Genomic DNA, 7,864 nt, shown 5'->3' with positions numbered 1-7,864 from the left:
ACAGCCCCCCTATAGATAGTGCCAAACAGCCCCCCTGTAGATAGCGCCATACAGCCCCCCTGTAGATAGCGCCATACAGCCCCCTTTGTAGAGAACGCCATACAGACCCCTTTGTAGAGAACGCCATACAGCCCCCCTGTAGATAGCGCCAAACAGCCCCCCTGTAGATAGCGCCAAACAGCCCCCCCTGTAGATAACGCCATACAGCCCCCTTTGTAGATAGCGCCATACAGCCCCCCTGTAGATAGCGCCATACAGCACCCCTGTAGATAGCGCCATACAGCCCCCCTGTAGATAGCGCCAAACAGCCCCCCCTGTAGATAACGCCATACAGCCCCCTTTGTAGAGAACGCCATACAGCCCCCCTGTAGATAGCGCCAAACAGCCCCCCTGTAGATAGCGCTATACAGCTCCCCTGTAGATAGCGCCAAACAGCCCCCCCTGTAGATAACGCCATACAGCCCCCTTTGTAGAGAACGCCATACAGCCCCCCTATAGATAGTGCCAAACAGCCCCCCTGTAGATAGCGCCATACAGCCCCCCTGTAGATAGCGCCATACAGCCCCCTTTGTAGAGAACGCCATACAGACCCCTTTGTAGAGAACGCCATACAGACCCCTTTGTAGATATCTACAGAGGGGACTGTATGGCGTTATCTACAAAGGGGACTGTATGGCGTTATCTACAGGGAGGGTTGTATGGCGTTATCTACAGGGGGGGGCTGTAATAAAGCCACTATCTACAAGGGGGGGTGGGGTTGTGTGACACCCAGTGGAGGGGGGGGCCCCAGTCAAAAGTTTGCTATGGGGCCCAGTCTTTCCTAGTTACGCCCCTAACAGAGCCCTCATTTGTTTTCAGAGTTCAAGAGAAAAACATGGCACTCACCAAAGTGCAAGTCGAGAGGCTCATTTCTTTTGTAGAAGACCACCCCGTGATATGGGATAAACGACAGGAGGAGTACAAGGACAGCTTGGCTAAGGAGCAGGCATGGAATGACGTGGTGATTTCGCTCCATCCCGAGGAATGGGAGTCGTCCACAGTGAAGGAGCGTCGCAAGCTAGGTAAGTTGCCACCCCCTCCCCCCAAATGTTGTTGCAGTCAGGCTGTTTTATTCGTGCGGATGTTTGACACGAGCGTGTGCGTTTTGCGCACTAAAAAAAACTTATTTTTGGATGTTTGTAAACAGAAAACCACGTGCTGCTTTTCTGTTTACATTCAGAGTTTGACAGCTGTTGCGCGAATCACACAGTTCGCACGGAAGTGCTTACGTGCGGCATGCGTGGTTTTCACGCACCCATTGACTTCAATGGGTGCGTGATGCGCGATCAGCGCCCAAAGATAGGACATGTCGTGAGTTTTTCTCAGCGGACTCGCTGAGCAAAACTCACGAACTGTCTGCACTGCCCCCTAGACTAATATAGGTGCATACGACACGCGTGAAAAGCACCCGCGTCGCACGCACGTATATCACGTTCTTGTAAACGAGGCCTCACACAAACGTGATTTGCGTCCGTGCAGCCCGCGTGGTTTTCAAGCGGGTGGCACGGATCTATACAAGTCTATGGGGCAGTGCAGACAGTCCGTGAGTTTCACGCAGGGTATGTCCGCTGCGTAAAACTCACTACATGTTCTATCTTTACGCGTTTTTCTCGCATCACGCACCCATTGAAGTCAATGGGTGCGTGAAAATCACGCGCACCACACGGGAGCCCTTACGTGGGACGCGCATAATTCTTGCTACAACAGTCAAAGCATGCGTTTTGTGCACGCGGAAAATGCTCACTTAATGCAAATGTATACTCCAATTCTGTTTTGTTTTTTTTTCCACAGTGTCTAATGCAAAGGCACGATGGGGGACGTGTCGAGACCAGTTCCGTCGCGAGATCGTCTCGAAGGGCCGCAGCGGCGATGGTCACGTTAAAAAAAGACCCTACATCTTCACCCAGCAACTACAGTTCTTAAAAGCTGTGATGGACATTGGGCCGTAAGTATGCAATTATGCAAAATGTCACATGCTATTTTGTTTAATGTAAACGCATGGGGATATGCTATGTCCCACAGATGCCTGTGTGACATCGCATAGCTCTATATGTCGTTTTGGATATGTCCTTTACAACATCTTTCATAATATTTTAGCAATCTATATTGAACTGATTCAATAATTTTCTTTTTTACATAGAACTACCGATAATCTGCAAGAAGTGGAGGTATCAGACGCTCCAGTGGTGGAGTCTCCGTCCGGGACCCCTAATCCCGAGGGAAATACTCCTCTGCCGGAGGAAAGCGCATCTCCCCCAGCAAGACGTCGGAGAGTAAGAAGACGACAGGAAGGGGAGGGACTGTCGTCTATCGACTCCGAGGTACTGGCACACCTGCAGAGGAGATCACAGGACAGTTCAGAGGACGTTTTTGGGAAAATGGTGGCCCAACAACTCAAAAGTATGCCCTCTGAAAGGCACCTGCGTTGCCAAACCACCATCCTAGCAGTCATGGAAACATTCATGAACAATCCTGCTCCGATGGAACTCTGCAATGCAGTAGAGTTTCATCGGAACAGGCATGTCATGCATTATTCTGCTCTCAGCAGTCCACCCCCACCGCCACCAAGTGCATCTAGTTATCGTGGTTATGTGCCCTCCTCTCAGCCACAATTCAGCCAGGATCGGCCAGCATGCTCTTCAAGCGGACAGTTTGCAGGAGGACCATATGGTTACCATCAAGTTCAAGGGGCTGAAAAGCAATGCACTAACGTGGCGGGGCCTTCAAATGAGGACTTTGTTTGTTTATAGTTTGTTTATATTTTACAGTTGTAATGTTGGTGTTTTGAAATTGCTGCTTATTTAAAGTTTTTTTTGTAGTTTTGCATTTCCTGCTTATTTGACTTATAAAAAAATTTCTACTAAAATCTTTGTGTTGTGTTTTTTTTATAGTTGTTATGTACTAAACATTTTACATATATGGTAACGAAGGTAGTATGTCGATTTGAACATGACACTTCATATTGATCATGATTTTTTGGTTTAATAATTGTGAACGTGGGTGATTTTAAACCAACAATCAAAAATAACATTGTCATTGTGTTTACATTTTTATTTATTGATAAAGTGAACATATAATTGTAATGAGGGATTGGTATGTATTTCTGCACACAATTCCTTTTACCATTAAGGGCACGGCCAGACATGGTGGTGTTTTTCTGCTGCAAATGAATTCAACAGCTATTCCGCCACGTCTGGGCGTGCCCTAACTTACATAACGTACAATGGTATTGCGTCAGAAATACATAAGCTCGCAACCCACGGCAAGGGTCCTCATTGCCTTGCGAGTCCCTAACTAATAACTCCAACCAGGATAAACTAACTAAAGTAAACAGTCCGGAACAAAAAATTATAACTTAACAAATTCAACTAATTAGTGCCATGGATTGCATCTACCTGCCAAGGGACTGCCCCAGCAGAGGACACAAAATAGTCCGCATAGAATTCCCGCATCAACAGTCCTGCTGCTCCGGGTCTTCCATGCAGGGTGTTATCCACATTGAGGCAAGAATTTGCAGGTACAGCGTCCAGGTCAATGTCTTGTGTTGAGTCGTGGATCCTGCAGAAATTGTGCAGAATGACGCTGGCTTGGATAACCAGTATCACATTCTGGGGATCCAATTGAAGGGGGCTCTGGAATATACGCCATTTGTTGCTCAGGATCCCGAAGGCATATTCCACATACCGTCTTGCACGGGTGAGCCGGTAATTAAATATGCGCCTCCGGTTATCAAGATCACGGCGGGGAAATGGCCGCAACACATGGCTTGATAGTCCAAAACCTTGATCTGCCACGATGACAAATGGCGCTGGTGGACCGGAACATCCAGGTAGTTGCCTTGGTTCCGGAATGGCAAGCTGGTTGGAGAGAAGACGTTCACCCATTCGAGAAGCCCTGAAGATGCCAGCATCCGAGGAGCTCCCATAAGCCCCTATATCAACAATTACAAACCGGTAGTTGCTGTCAGCCAAGGCCAACAGCACCACCGAGAAAAACTGTTTATAATTGTAATATAGGGACCCAGAGTGAGGCGGCTTCTTCACATGAATGTGCTTCCAATCCAGCGCTCCCACACAGTTGGGAAACTGTGCAGATTGATAGAAGCCCTCAGCAATCCGTAGCCAATCTTCTGTGTTGGGCTGTGGCATCACCGCTGCTCTAAGACGCTGCCAGATGACTTGGCAGGTCAGACGGACGATCTGTGAAATTGTTGAGCACCCCAGCAAAAACTCAAAATGCAGGGATGCAAAGGAGTTGCCGGTTGCCAGGAATCTGTCAAGAAAGGCATCCAAAAATTAGTACTGCTGGTACAGGGTAACAGGACATCAGTTTCACACAGGGGACTACTACTACGGTTATGCATGATATGACGGGAAAGGGAACAGGGGACATTTACGGTTCTACTAAGTTTCTACTAACTTTGAGCACAGGGGACATTATGTGTTTTACCTGAGGGTGACGATGAGCCTTTCCTCTGGAGAGATGCACCGTCGCATGTTGGTATCCTCTAAGGTGATTCCAGAACGCAGGTCCGACAACAGACGATCAAAGGTAGTGATGGACATGCGGCAGAAGTTGTGAAACTTTTCCGGGTGCTTCCTCAGATCATTGTAAAGGCAATGGAAATGTCCCTTCCTGGGCCTTTGGGAGACAATGGGATGAACCCAATACCTCCTCTTCTTCCTCAACGGTTCCTCTTAGGTCGCTGTCCAAATCGACGTGAGATCAGCCAATACAGCAGAGCATCATCCACACGAGACTCTGACATCCTTTATGCGAAATAAACAACAATAATCCAAAGTATCTGAGCACAGGAATCGCACACTGCTCTCACAATGTACAAATGGCACAAAGAAAGGCGTTTCTGCGATCATGTGACTCTTTTGAGGACTTTGGTGATGATTTTTAACTCATTTCCTGCCCCCACCTTTTTTTTTACGGATCCGTAAATACGGGTGCAATACGGGTGGAATACGTGTGACCATGTAGCCGTATAAACGGCCGTTTTTACGGATGGTAAAAAATACGGTCGTGTGCATGAGGCCTTAGGAAGGGAAATCCCATCATGAAAATGTTCCCAGTGTATTCATTTTCAACAACTGTATGTGGCAGTTTTTAATGCCAAATTCCCAGTGATCGAGACCACGGCTTCTCAATCTTTTACTACTGGGTCCTGAACCAGCCAGAACATGGCGATGCCCGGGCCTAAGAAATGGTCGCAGTCCATGCCAAGATGTTTACAAATATTTATTTCTCAATGTGTCCTAATGTGTCATTGTTGTGCAGCAACAGATGCCATACAGTAGATTAGAAGATTCCTTTCTAGGATTTTTTGTTCTATGTTCACCCGGGGGTGTATTTGTTCCAGATTTTCTGCAAAGATTCTTCACCAAAAATCTGCAGCAACTTGCATTGCAAGTTTTCCAAACCTCATTCACACATTGCAGAATAAGGGCATGACCACACATGGCGGAATTCCTCCACAACTGTCCGCATCAATGCCGCACAGAATCTGCGTTGCAGATTCTGCAGCGGATCTGCACAAAATGTGCAGAAAATTGATGCGGACTGGCCGCTGCGGACTGCAGGAAAAGTGCTTCTCTTCTCCCTATTCAGTGCAGGATAGAGAGAAGGGACAGCACTTTCCCTAGTGAAAGTCAAAGAAATTCATACTTACCGCCCGTTGTCTTGGTGACGCGTCCCTCTTTCGGCATCCGGCCCGACCTCCCTGGATGACGCTCCAGTCCATGTGACCGCTGCAGCCTGTGCTTGGCCTGTGATTGGCTGCAGCCGTCACTTACACTGAAACGTCATCCTGGGAGGCCGGACTGTAGACAGACGCAGGGAGTTCTCGGTAAGTATGAACTTATATTTTTTTTTACAGATACATGTATATTGAGATCGGTAGTCACTGTCCCGGGTGCAGAAACAGTTACTGCCGATCGCGTAACTCTTTCAGCACCCTGGACAGTGACTATTTACAGACGTCTCCTAGCAACGCTCCCGTCATTACGGGAGCCCCATTGACTTCCTCAGTCTGGCTGTAGACCTAGAAATACATAGGTCCAGCCAGAATGAAGAAATGTCATGGTAGTAAAAACAATACGCTCCGCAGCACACATAAGATCTGCGGACTTCATTGCGGAATTTTGACTCTCCATTGAAGTCAATGGAGAAATTCCGCCATGAGTCCGCAACCAGTCCGCCACTGCTCCGCAACAGACAGAGCATGCTGCGGACACCAAATTCCGCTCCGCAGCCTATGCTCCGCAGCGGAATTGTACGCATCGTGTAAACGAACACTGCTAAATTAAAGTGAAAGTCAATGGAGAAACGGCTCCGCTGCGGATTAACGCTGCGGAGTGTCCGCAGCGGAATTTAAGTGAAATTCCGCTATGTGTGAACCCGCCCTAAATCAGCAGGGTTGTTCGGGCTTGCAGACTTGAAAATCCACAGCATGTTCTATTCTGCTGCGGAAAGGTGGAAGAATTTGTATTTAACCCTTGCCATGACAAATCCATGGTTAAATCCAAGTAAAAATCAGCTTCAAAATCCTCAGGGGTGCGATGCAGATTTGTGTTGCTGATTTGAAGGCAGAAAAGACTCCCTGTGTGAACATAGACTATGGCTGATGTTGGGGCTTCTCTTTGCTGCATGACAGATCATATAGATTGTATTTTGCATGTTTACAATGTGTTCCTTTCCAAACCAGAACAGGTCACTTTTACAGCAGTTTCAGACAAGGTGGATCACATAATGCCGGCTGTACTATAGTGTGTTTAACCCCTTAGTGACCAGCCTATTTTAGGCCTTAATCACCAAGCAGTTTTTTACGTTTTACCATTGTGGCATTCAAAGAGCTAGAACTTTTTTATCTTTGCATCGACATAGCAAACATAGGGACTTGTTTTTTGCGGGACAAGTTGTATTTTTTAATAGCACTATTTTGGGGTACATATAATTTATTGATTAGCTGTTATTAACTTTTTTTGGGGGGAATAGAAAAAAAAGTTTTCTTATGTTTTACTACTTTTAGGGTATGTGCACACACACTAATTACGTCCGTAATTGACGGACGTATTTCGGCCGCAATTAGTGGACCGAACACAGTGCAGGGAGCCGGGCTGCTACATCATACTTATGTACGATGCTAGGAGTCCTTGCCTCTCCGTGGAACTACTGTCCCGTACTGAAAACATGATTACAGTACGGGACAGTTGTCCTGCAGAGAGGCAGGGACTCCTAGCGTCGTACATAACTATGATGCTAGGAGCCCGGCTCCCTGCACTGTGTTCGGTCCGGTACTTGCGGCCGAAATACGTCCGTCAATTACGTACGTAATTAGTGTGTGTGCACATACCCTTAGGCCCGCTGCACACGGCTGTAGCTGTAATCCCAGTCCGTGATTACGGCTACGGCCGGCCACAGACAGTCGTCCTCATTTGCAGGCCATGCTCCCATTATAAAGTATGGGAGCATGGTCTGTAAAATAAAAAAATTACACATGTCCTATATTTTACAAACGCGTCAGTTTGTTAGGGGAAGAAGTGGGTTTTTAATTAATTGTTTTTTAATTGAGGTTTTTATTTATTAATTACATTTATTAAGCTTTTTTTAAACTTTTTTTTAGTCCCACTATTGGACTTTACTATGCGATCATTTGATTGCTTTCATAATACATTGCAATACTTCTGTACTGTAGTGTATTATTGCCTGCCAGTTTTACACTGACAGGCATCTGTTAGGCCATGTCTCTGGCATTCATTAGAGGCAGACCTGGGGGCCTCTTTTATCCACCGATCGCATCGTGGGTGTGCTGGTGGGG

Source organism: Rhinoderma darwinii, unplaced genomic scaffold, assembly GCF_050947455.1.
Source record: "Rhinoderma darwinii isolate aRhiDar2 unplaced genomic scaffold, aRhiDar2.hap1 Scaffold_140, whole genome shotgun sequence".
NCBI lineage: Eukaryota > Metazoa > Chordata > Amphibia > Anura > Rhinodermatidae > Rhinoderma > Rhinoderma darwinii.
The sequence above is the reverse complement of the archived record's forward strand: the minus strand, read 5'-3'. Positions refer to the sequence as shown.